Source organism: Strongylocentrotus purpuratus, unplaced genomic scaffold (genome assembly GCF_000002235.5).
Source record: "Strongylocentrotus purpuratus isolate Spur 01 unplaced genomic scaffold, Spur_5.0 spur5_scaffold_14, whole genome shotgun sequence".
Lineage (NCBI taxonomy): Eukaryota > Metazoa > Echinodermata > Echinoidea > Camarodonta > Strongylocentrotidae > Strongylocentrotus > Strongylocentrotus purpuratus.
In genome coordinates, this window is record NW_022145599.1 from 21,336,757 (window position 1) to 21,348,709 (window position 11,953).

Below are 11,953 nucleotides of genomic sequence, written 5' to 3' on the forward strand. Positions count from 1 at the left end.
GCATTTGTAGAGAATATTCTCGGGTAGAACATATCAAAATTTGGAAGAAAATTGATCAACATTTACAAAGATACAATCAATTTTCCAAAAATATTCTGACGGCATAATATGCAAATTGAAATTATGAGTTTGGAGGCCATTATGATGACGTCATGAGTTAATTGAGGGTCAAATGAGACATGAAATCATATCTCCAACTCATGCTTTTTCCAACCATGATATAAAAGTTGGGGTCAATTGACTATCTGAAGAGCTATTTTGATTTTTAAAATGGAATGTTTTTGATCAAATTTGCATTATATTGCCCATAGCAGTACGCGCGGATTTTGAACTTTGACGCGCGCTCACGGCCTTATGAAAGGTCAAGAGTGACTGAAATTAATGTAAGTTGTCATTTACGGTAAGAGGAATCTAAATCATGTAAAAAAAAAGGAATTTGACCTTTTCCGCGCGTTGTGAGCGCGCGCAACGCGCGCGTGGACACTTACGGACGGAAAATTTTGAAATGCTTAAAATGACCTGATTCGTACTCTACTTTGATAGTTAAGTGATTTTGAGCATTTTTAAATTTTGACGCGCACGTACGCGCGCGTCGTGACCTTTATGTGACCTTTGATGACATGACCTTTAGACCCTTGACCTGAAATATATGTGATATGGATATGAATGACCTTTGCCTATGCATCATGAAGATATGATGGATAATGGGATTTCACAAAATGGCGCCTGGATGACGTCACGATGACTTGATGACCTTGAAAATGTTCCTGTCACGTCTCATGACAATGACCTATGACTGTGCCAAAATTGAATGAAATTGACGAAACCGAACTTGAGTTATCCTAGGCACAAAAAAGTGTAGGAAATAAATAAAAATAAAGAATAATAATAATAATAAAGAAAATTCTGACGAAAACAATAGGTGATCTGTTTTCAACAGACCACCTAATTAAAAAAAAAGGAAAAATAATAACATTGAGGTTTCCCATAGTGGCAGGGCGGCCTTGTGGCCCAATGGATAAGGCATCTGACTACGAATCAGGGGATTCCAGGTTCGAGTCCTGGCAAGGTCGAATTTTTTGTAATTTTGAAATAGTGTCATAAAAATAATAATTAAAGGTCATACAAAGTTTTGGGGAATTTTTACAATTGGGTGGATAGTGATTCTTTACAATTTTGATTTATTTGGATGCCCCTGTGGATGTATTTATAAACACTTGAAAATGTAGCCCCTGAAACACTTCTGTTTTCGAGAAAAATTGAATATAACAATTTACCGGTGCTCCTGGTAAATTTTGATAGATCTCAAATAGCGCTTACGGCCGTACAATGGTAGCTGCGACCATGAAATTCTCAGAATATGTAGTTGTAATATGTAATTTCCAAACGGGAATATCTAATCGGTCGATTTTAGTCAAGCAACATTGTTTGTTTAATTAATCTCTTGACCTTGAGAGGGAGCTATACAGTTTATTATACAGCTACAGTTTATTATTTACAATTTCATAACTTTAGACTCGATTTCCACCGCGACAACGATCATTGTATATTGTCAGACTGCATATGCTTCAAATACGTTCATTTGAACCAAATTCATGACCCCATACCAAAACTTTATAGTACCTTTAAAAAAAAAATGCAATTTATAAAAATGCGAGTGAAAGATCTTTGGGTGAAATCATTAAAAAGAATGTGCTTTTAGTCTCTTTAAATTAGGCGCACATATTATGGTGAAAGAAAAAGAGCAGACATATCCAAAGTTAAAAGGATCGACAGTCGACACACATATCCAAAGTTAAAAGGACACTTATTAGAAAACGTATCAAAGTGAAAATCAGAATCATCAGAGGTGAAAATGGGGCACTACTCGCACCTGGTAGGGGGCACTCACCAGGGATGAGAAAGGCACTAATGAGAACGGAAAAGGGGCACTTGTTTCAAAGGAAAATGGGGCAATTGTTATAAGGAAAATGGCACTAATTAGAAATAAGGATAGGGGCACGTGTCAAAATAAAAAGTGGCACTGATCAAAGATGAAAAGGTGCATTTTTTTGTGCCTGAAAAGGGGCACTCATCTGAAATGAATAGTGGCACTCGTGAGAATGGAAAGTAGCACTACTTAAAAAGGAAAAGGGGCATCTATCACAAGGGAAAATGGCACTTATTAGAAAGACAGGGGGCACACGTCTACATAAGGGCATTATGAGAGGTGAGAAGGGGCACTCATCAAATATGGAAAGGGGCACTTATCAAAAGAGGAAGGGGCACTAATTACAAATGAAAAAGGCACTTGTTAAAGTAAAATGGGCACCTCTCAGATTTATAATTTGGGCAATTATCATCATTCAGTGAAGGGGGCACTTATCAGAGGTGGTAAGGGGCATTTATACGAATGTGGAACAGGTACCTATTAGAAATGAAAAGGGCAATTATCTGAAGTGAAGGAGGCACCTTTCCTATGTAAAAGGGGGGACTTTTGGGGTCCTTTCCATATAGGGGGAGGGGGCGGCGGCTTGGACACTTTTTCCCATTTTACCCCAGTTCTTGTGTATGTTAGGAATATGAATTTTCGCAATTCATAATACATAGACATATTAATAATATGGATATTTATATAGCGCCGGTATCCGCCAAGCTCTGACGCTCATGGCGCTGTACATACATGTATTACTATCACAAAAATATAACATTCTTAACTAAAATAAAGTAAACTAAAACAACACAAATTATTACGCTACATTGACATGATTAAATAGCACTGTTTAGAAAGAGATGGGTTTTTAGAGCAACTTTGAAGGCATGAAGGGTAGTTAAATTACGAATACTGAGTGGCAGCTTATTCCAAAGGGACGGACCAGAATGAGAAAAAGCTCTATCCCCCCAGGAACTGCGCGTCTTAGGGACAACTAATAAGGAGGATTGAGATGAACGAAGACGTCTTGTAGGCTTATACTTAACAATCAACTTGATATTGTAGGAAGGAGCAGAGTCATACAATGAATGGAAAACTAACAACAACAACTTAAAAATGATTCGGTCACATACCGGGAGCCAGTGAAGAGTTTTGAGAATGGGGGTGATGTGGGTTCTACGAGAAGAAAGTGTGACAATACGTGCAGCAGTATTTTGCAGTTTCTGAAGTCGAGAAAGTTGTGTGTTAGGGAGTAGATAGAGAATAGAATTACAGAAATCTAAGCGTGATGAAATAAGAGCATGTACAAGTTTCTCTGTGGTTGAACGACTTAAGTATTTCCTAATAAAACCTAGATTTCTTAGTTGATATCTTACTGACTTACAAATACTAGAAACATGAGTTGACAATGACATAGACGAGTTTAACATGACACCAAGGTTACGACATTGCGAGGAAGGACTAATTACAGAATCTGATATGGATATATTGAACGACTGTATCTTAGCAAGATTTGATTTGGAACCCAATAAAATTAGTTCAGTTTTACTGTCATTCAGTTTGAGTGAGTTCGAGTTCATCCAAGTTTGCACATCTTTGACGCAAGCTTCGAGTAGTTTGACAGTCCGACTTGCGTCATTTTGATTGGGAAGGAACGATGCGTAGATCTGGATGTCATCTGCATAGCAGTGATACTTGACATCATGCTGCTGTAAAACTTGCTTGAGCCTAGTGATGTACAAGGAAAACAGCAACGGCCCCCCGACTGACCCCTGCGGGACGCCACAACTGAGCTTGACAGGATCAGATCTTTCATGATTTACACATACCAATTGCTGCCGTTCATCCAATTAGGACATGAACCCTTCAAGTGCGTGGTCACGAATTCCAATTGATGACAATACATTGACAAGAATACGATGGTCCACAGTATCAAATGCTGCCGACAGGTCTAATAACACGACTGCTGTGATCCTACCAACATCCATTTCTGTCAGGATGTTGTTGGTCAGGTTGACGAGCAGGGTCTCAACACTGTGATTTGCACGGTAAGCTGACTGGTGATTGTCAAGTAGATCATTCTCCTGTAGGTAATCATACAATCTAGAGAAGGCTACCCGCTCCAGAAGTTTCGACAAGTAAGGTAGATTCGAGACTGGACGATAGTTCTGGAGACATTCTGGATCTAATGAAGGCTTCTTCAGTAGTGGATCTACATAAAAATATATATTTATTATACTTTTAAAAGTGTTATAAACTTCTATGAGGCAATTCCCGTTTAGGAGAATCTAGATGTAAGAATTGCAAGTCTCGATCTTGAATTACTAACCCAAGTGATAATCAGCCTAGTCGTCTGCATCAAACCTCCTCATGTGTCTGAAAAGGGTGAAAAGAAGGGGGAAATGTCACGATTCTCATATTCTCCTCAAATCAGACGAATACGAATGAATCCTCTGCGCGGGAATATAACATGCAGCTAGTGGACTTATTCAGAAGTTGGGTATTCCCCTAATTAGTAGTTGTCTAAATTCGGACACTCCAACGACAAATCTATGTATGAGCCATGATGAATAGTACTATGATTTAAAATGCCTTCTTTAAATTAATTCTTTAGTGAATTAAGAAAATATTAAATGGATTGGTGATTTAAATAAAACACATGGTCAATTTTCTATTGTTTGGACCATTGGATTCAAAACTATAAGGTCTTTATTTCAAGACTAACTTTCTGAACTAGCTCGGGTGGTCAATACACCACTGCAAACCACTAAACTTCGATTTTCTGCAATTCCGTTAGCTGTAAAGGTTCGTATTTTGGGAGTACAAACAATTTCCCATATTTTATTCTATTCTGTAAGTTAAAGGTTCTCGTTGTGGTTTATCGACTTTAAATATTGTAAACAAGAATTAACGAAGACCAACTCATTTTGAGACTGGTCCCATGTACCTACGTTTATGTATTGTGTAGTTACGATGCACTGCAAGGGGTTTGGAGGGGGGGGGGGGGGGGGGGGGGGGTAGGTACTAGGTAGGCGGTACGCTAAACTTGGATAGTCTTACTTTTATTCCTGGGGGCTCTGCTAAACAAGTTTTGTCAACATTATTTCAAAATTCAATGTTAGTCCTAGATAAAATGTTGTTTCTAATTTGGACTTGAGGTAGGCGCAATTGCAAATCCGATTTGGGAGACTCCCAATACCAAGAGTCCCATCTGCCCATCCCACACAAGCTATTCTTATTCTTACTATCTATTATCTTAACTCTGAATTGCATGCCCCATTGATGTGACCATGGCACCATTGCGTCAAGATCCTTCTAGGCCTAGATCTACTTCTAGAGAGCAACTTTGCTGTCTGTAGATTTGATCATTTGCAAATAGTTTAGTGGTACTTGTGACATTCTCATGCCATCATGGTCATGGACATCATTTATATGGAGTAGGAACAGATTTTTGTTGTGTGCGTGTGTATATGAAAACAAATCAGGAGAGTTTACAAGGATTTTGATCTAATTTGATTTTGGTATGAGGCGTTATACATGTGCAAGGTTAAAGCCCCAATAGAAAAAGTTGTGCAACTCCCCTAGACCTTCTGTTGTTAGGATTAGGATTTCCAGATTTTGACACCTTTGTCCACAGCACAATCAGCTTATTCTGATTTTCATGCCTGCAAAAGTTAATAAAGATCGACCATTCTAATCGTTTCATGTGAAATTTGATTGTGAATGTATTTTTACACTTTCTTTTTCCTTTGTTCTTTTCGTTCTGCAGTTGGATATTGATTCATCCACCATGTCGTACAGGTTATTTGAGGGGGTTAAGCAGGTCGATGACTACATCAAATTTAGGCCTACCTATCCAGCAGAATTATTTCACAAGATTATGTCCTTCTTGAGTGAAAAGGTGAGAATGCTTGTAGAATGTAAAACAGCCAAATCCAATGTTTATTTGGAATTTATTTTGGTAGTAGTTTAATGATAATTTCAAAGGGGGAAAAAAGCATACCACATGCAGCTGCCCTTTGGGCATAATTATATGTATATTGGGGTTTCAACTAGAATTCTGTATTATTTGTGCAGCAGCAAAGATACTACTGTACTATAATTATGATCTTCAATTCAATTCAATTCAAAAGACTTTATTTCCATCAAAAAACAAACAAAGATATACATGTTATATATAAGTACAGACAGTTCAAAATATACAAATCATGCACATTATGTTAAGTTAATTTAAATGAACTGTGAAAATGATTAGCAGGAAAAGGGAACACCTTTAGAAAGCTTGTTTTAGCTCGTTGATTCAGGCGTCCAAATGAATAAAAAATTACACTTTCTCGCGTTTTCATTTGCTCCTAGAGACCACCTCCTCACCAGCTGCTCGTAGACGTTGGTTGTGGATCTGGCCAGGGGACCTATGGCTTGAGCTCACAATTTGAACAGGCAATTGGGTTTGACATAAGCAAGGCACAGGTGGAGGCAGCAACAAAGGCAAATACTGCCCCCAATGTTGAATTCAAGTAAGTCTTCTATTTTAACTGCAGAGTTCTTGTGTTTGAGAGTTTAAATGCTTCGCAGTTTGTCTAATGAAGACATACGGTATATTGTTTCAGGATATTATGGACGTTTGACTTAAGCTCGTGTTTATAATGATTTCTTGGTCAAATCATGACCAACAGTGTTTTTCTTCATGTCAGGTTTCGTAATGCCCCATCAGAGATATTGACTAGATTGTCTGTTACTTTAAACTTTTCTCACATACTTTTGACAATGCCTATCTTCCATAAATGTGCTTTGCTCTCAATTTGAATATGATTCGATGAGATAATTGTTATTAAATTGCCCTGCATTTTATCACCCTGACTTTATTTTTCAGAGTTTCACCAGCCGAAACTCTACCCCTTGAAGACCGCTCTGTGGACCTCATCACATGTTCCCAGGCAGTTCATTGGCTGAATTTCCAGGCCTTCTGTAATGAATGTAGACGAGTCTTGAAGCCAAATGGATGCCTAGCCATTGTCGGCTATGCAAACATTTCCTTGGACCACAAAAATGATGATATCAGGAATAAACTGGAAGAATACTTTGATGAGGTGGGTGTATTTTGTATTTTGTATGCAGGGGCATTGATCAGATTGCCGAGATGGGAGGAAGTGGGAGTGCTGAGGGATGGAGGGTGTATACAAGGGCCCCGTTTTATAAAACTTGTTATCATTAATGCTAAATTTCTATGACAAATTGACTCTCAGCCAATCAAATGCCACAACTTCCGTACCTTACACCAGTCATTGTATCTCGTTATTGATAACAATTTTATGAGACAGGGCCCAGATTTACATGTGTCGGATACATAGATGATCTTATCATTATTCAGAGGTAACGGGCTGGGGTAACAGCCCCAAACTGATACCCTGTCAAAATATGCTATTTAAAAGAAACTTGAATGAGTTAGGGACTGCAATATTCCTTATTATTTGCAATATGGACAAACTGTTCTAGGATTGGGGGGGGGGGGGGGGGGAGCTGGCAATCATAATGGTCAGAAACATACATGTACAATGCACTCTGCACAAAATAAGAAGGGGAGGGGGTAACAACCTTCTATATCCTGCCCCCGGCTGTATATGACCAACTATTGTATATACATATATATTTATATTGTCTTTGTTCCCCCTAGATTTACAACAAAGAGCTTGGTCCCTTCTGGAATGAGAAGAGAAAACTTGTTGAAAATAAACTACCAGGTTATGAGATACCTTTTCCAGACTTTGTGAGGTAAATTGTGGGAAAAACTTTAAATATATTTCCAGGCAGTAAATTTTGATTAACTTGTCCTATCTAACATACCCTTATACAATAATACAAATTAAATGAATATTTAAAATCAATGCACCTCTACTTTAAGGGGGAAAGTGAATAAATTGTCATTGTCAATTTCAGAATACATACACTTATTCTTGGGGATGAGGTTTCCTTTAATTCACTTTATGATCTAGGGGTTACATGAACGTTAAAAGTCTAATGCTGCATATTGATTCTCTTTGTCAAACAGGAATGAAAATAATGTTAACATTCTTGTGTAGTTAATTCTATTCACTTTTTTTTAAACAGGGATGACACATTGGAGATGAGAATGCAGTGGTCAGTGTCTCATCTCATTGGTTATATCAGAAGCTGGTCAGCCTATGCAAAGTACCTGGAAGTTAACCCATCTGGTCAAATTCTTGAGGAGTACCATAAGAAGTAGGTCCTTTAAAGCGGGACTGCACTACTTGTAGCTACTTGCGCCCTCTATATAGCAAACAATGCCCAAGCCGAACCCGTTGGTCCCCCATGATCCCCTTTGTCATATGCTAATTGAGAGCTGATTTGATGAGATAACCACCTGTCAGTGACCATGCAAGGAGGACTAGTCCCTCCTTGACAAACTAGTGCAGATAGGCTTTAGGTTAAAAGGGAACCAAGCATTAGTATAATTGAGAAAATAATGTATATACATATAAAGTTAACAACTAAATTATTCATCCCCCTTGTAAATCTGATGTTCTTTGTGTTTTTCATAACTTACGAATGAAAGGCGGACTGGTTGAATTAGGGCATTTGTTGAATACTTTTAGATGTAAGCTTTGGTATCTCACGTTCTGAAGAAACGTACATTGGGGCAAATCAAATTTATTGCCCACATAAAAATGACAAATCTTGGTAAGGATATGAATGCTTTAGTTGTTAACTGTATATGGGGAGGGGGCACATAGAGATAATGTATGGTCAATTGTTTCAGGTCTTAAAGTTGCTCATGCATGGGTATATAGAGGGCAGAACACGGACGTACGCACGGGAGCGTAATGGTGTTCGCCAAGTTACCTACTTCACAAACGACTAAGCCTATATACCCATGCATGAACATTCTTTAAACAAAGATAGCATAATTAATCTACCATTTCACTGTTTCATTGCCAGATTGACTGTCATAGATTGAATTTTTTAGATTGAATTTTTGTTTTTTATCCTTAGTCTTCTGTTTTTTGCTTCCTCCCCTTTTCTCCTATTTCTTTTCCTCCCCTCCTCCTCCTCTCTTCCTCTCTACCCTTCTCACCACCATCCCCATCTCGCCTTCCTGCCATCCAGGGTCATGTCAGCTGTAGCAAGTCCTGGCTCATCCTCGGACGATACCATTCTTGATGTATCCTATCCACTCACCTTGCTCCTAGGGCGAGCTTCATGAAAGTTTCAAAATAAGTTCGTGAAATTTTCACAAATCGCTAATATGTATGGATAAGATGTGATAATGTCTATATTAGATTGCAATATATTTGTCAAATGTTTATATGGAATTTTATTTTAACTATTCTGTATAAACGTTATGATTTTTTTTGTAAATATGTTCATGTTTACTCAGGGCCCCATGAAAGACCACTACTTATTGGTGAATGGGCTTTCCTGACAAAAGATTGGAAATAATTAAATTTTTAAAAAAAAATTAAAAAAATTCAAGCAGAATCTGACTTCTGAATGTCTATATCAAATTTATTTTTAGAAGCTGAAGGCTACAATGTAACCATGGTTTTGATAATTTGTACAACAGTCATTCACTGAAATTTAAGCACAACAGACTAGCTATCTCTGCAATATGTTGGAAATGCTTCAACGTGATATTTGCGGACAAAGTGAAAAATGAGGATACGATTACTTAGCAATTTTGTTATATGCATTATTACATTGTGTACATAACTCCCTGTCAACTCCCTGAATAACTGAAATAATAAAATAACTGTTTTATATCCAAAGTCCAAAGAGTATCATGGTATATTTCTATTAAAAGATTGATATTATAAAGTAAATAGGACTAATGCATGTATTGTATTGTTCTTTTGTGTCTGGCTGTCACAGTAGTGTTTTTTGACGTATTAAAGAGAAGGTTGAGTTCTGGGAAGAGGTGAAAATAATTTGTGAGCATTTTAATTGTATTATGCAAGTGTGGAAGAACATCGGATAAAAAATGTTCCCTGAAAAGCATGGCACTTCAAATGCCTTAATATTCTAAATATGGCATGTAACATGCCACATGTTCATGTAATCCCATATATTTCTTTCTGTGTACAGTGCTTGTAACTTAGCAAGACTAGGCCAAATTTCTTATCATTTTGATGATTCCAGAACCTTGCAGTACACAACAATACTTATATGATAGATGATCAACCTTTTCTGATCGATTCCACATTGTTTCTTCCACAATGCAATCGCATGACCAGAACTCAACTTTATCTTTAAGAGGTCTAATTGAGAGGAAATATAAATTTGGATATAGATGAGGTCAGTGCCCTGACTAAAATTTGGAAATACCCACCCATTCCACTATAAACCCCTATGTTTTTAATATTTAACCTTTGACGGCGTGCACACATGCCCACACCATGAATTCGCCTCCCCCCCCCCCCCCCCGCCAAATTGTGTACCTATATGTATAAGACACTGAACTCTAACACGTTATATTTCAGTGGTAATAGACCAATTTACCAACATATTTGTCTTTCTTGGCGACCTAGTGACATTAACCTGTTATTAATGAGTAAACTACACTACTCGAAATCCAGTCCGCATATATTACTTGTTCCTCTATCAGGCAAGCCTTGGGCAAGCGCGGGGTCGTAGAGAAAGTATGCATACAATTCGAATATGGTCTAGTAAGCCAGTCTATGGAGAACAGTCAGAACCGTCAAAGTATAGGGTTTTTAATGATTTCCACTGAATCTAATATCGTACACTATCCCCCGAAAGACACAAAGAAAGACATGAAACTATCCCCAAAAATGAAACTTATTTCTCAACATTGGTAACAAATAAAAATGAGATGAGCAGAATGATCACCATGGAGATCAGGAGTGCGATACATCGTGCACGACATACACATATCATCATCCATTCGATGAGCCATGGCATGAACACCTCTACAATTGATGAGAAAGCGCATGCAAATAATAATGTAGGCATAGTGATGTGTATCAATTATTCAAAAACATTCCGCCATTCGAGGCCAATTATATGCAATGCTAAACAATGCAACAACAATAAAAGAGGGAGGGGGGGAACAGAAAATTACCTCCATAGTTGACGCTGTCACTATATCATTCAAGTAAAAAAAAAAAAAATAACAACATGACAATGATGAAGCTCGATTCAGGTGCGAGCTTCAAAGAGCGACAAAAATCATGAATTAAAGGGAACTGAGAAAGAAAGAAAGAAAGAATAAAATAGCCTCCTTTAAAAGAAAGACACACGAGAAGAAGAAGAAAAAGAAGAAGAAGTAAAAGTAGAAGTAGAAGAAGAACTGAAGAAGAACAAGAACAAGAAGAACAAGAACAAGAACAAGAACAAGAACAAGAACAAGAACAAGTAGAAAAACAAGAGGAAGAAGTAGGAGAAGAAGTAGAAGAAGAAGAAGAAGAAGAAAAAGAAAAAGGAGGAGATAAAAAGTATTAAAAACATAAAAGGTTGAATGGAATAAGACAAGATAATGAATGATATATAGATGAAGAATAAAAGAGCGAGGGTGAAGGTGGGAGAGCATGAAGATGGGAGGGAGATGACAAGAGGGAATTCGAAGGCGGGAGGAAGGGACTCGTTGGTGGAAGAGCTAGAGAGACACTGAGACAGACATAAAGAGAGAGGGGAGAGACAGAAAGAATTTGCTGATGCTTACAGTGAGATGAGAGTAAAATGAATTTGCCACACCTAGACAAAAGAGAGAATTAATTGTGATTGTTGAGCATTATGTTCTGAAACCAAATATTGCTATGCAGTATAATATAGAGCGAAGGTTAGCAAAGAGGAACTTTTTCCAAACGAAAGTTTATTTTATATGTTTATGGGTTCATGGCTGTATATTCAATGCACTTTTAAGAAATACAACCTAGCGATTTACTCTGATCATCGACATTATGTCCGGGGAATTTATTATTCTCTTACATATTTAGGCAAACAGTGCAAATTCTTAATCATTTCCACTCAATCCACTATCACTCACAAATAAAATGATTCATTGGT

General features: G+C 37.6%; 1 long non-coding RNA gene and 1 other non-coding gene across 2 annotated transcripts; both read left to right on the forward strand.

Annotated features, from left to right (window-relative positions):
• The first annotated feature begins 1,000 nt into the window (after positions 1 to 1,000).
• TRNAR-ACG lies at positions 1,001 to 1,073 on the forward strand. The gene has a single exon. It is a non-coding gene; the product is annotated as a tRNA-Arg (tRNA).
• Positions 1,074 to 4,620: 3,547 nt separating this feature from the next.
• On the forward strand, positions 4,621 to 9,319 carry LOC100890700. Its single transcript, XR_004063957.1, has 7 exons — positions 4,621 to 4,717; positions 5,682 to 5,813; positions 6,269 to 6,429; positions 6,786 to 7,002; positions 7,587 to 7,684; positions 8,021 to 8,152; positions 9,038 to 9,319. It is a non-coding gene; the product is annotated as a putative methyltransferase DDB_G0268948 (long non-coding RNA).
• The last annotated feature ends 2,634 nt before the right edge of the window (positions 9,320 to 11,953 follow it).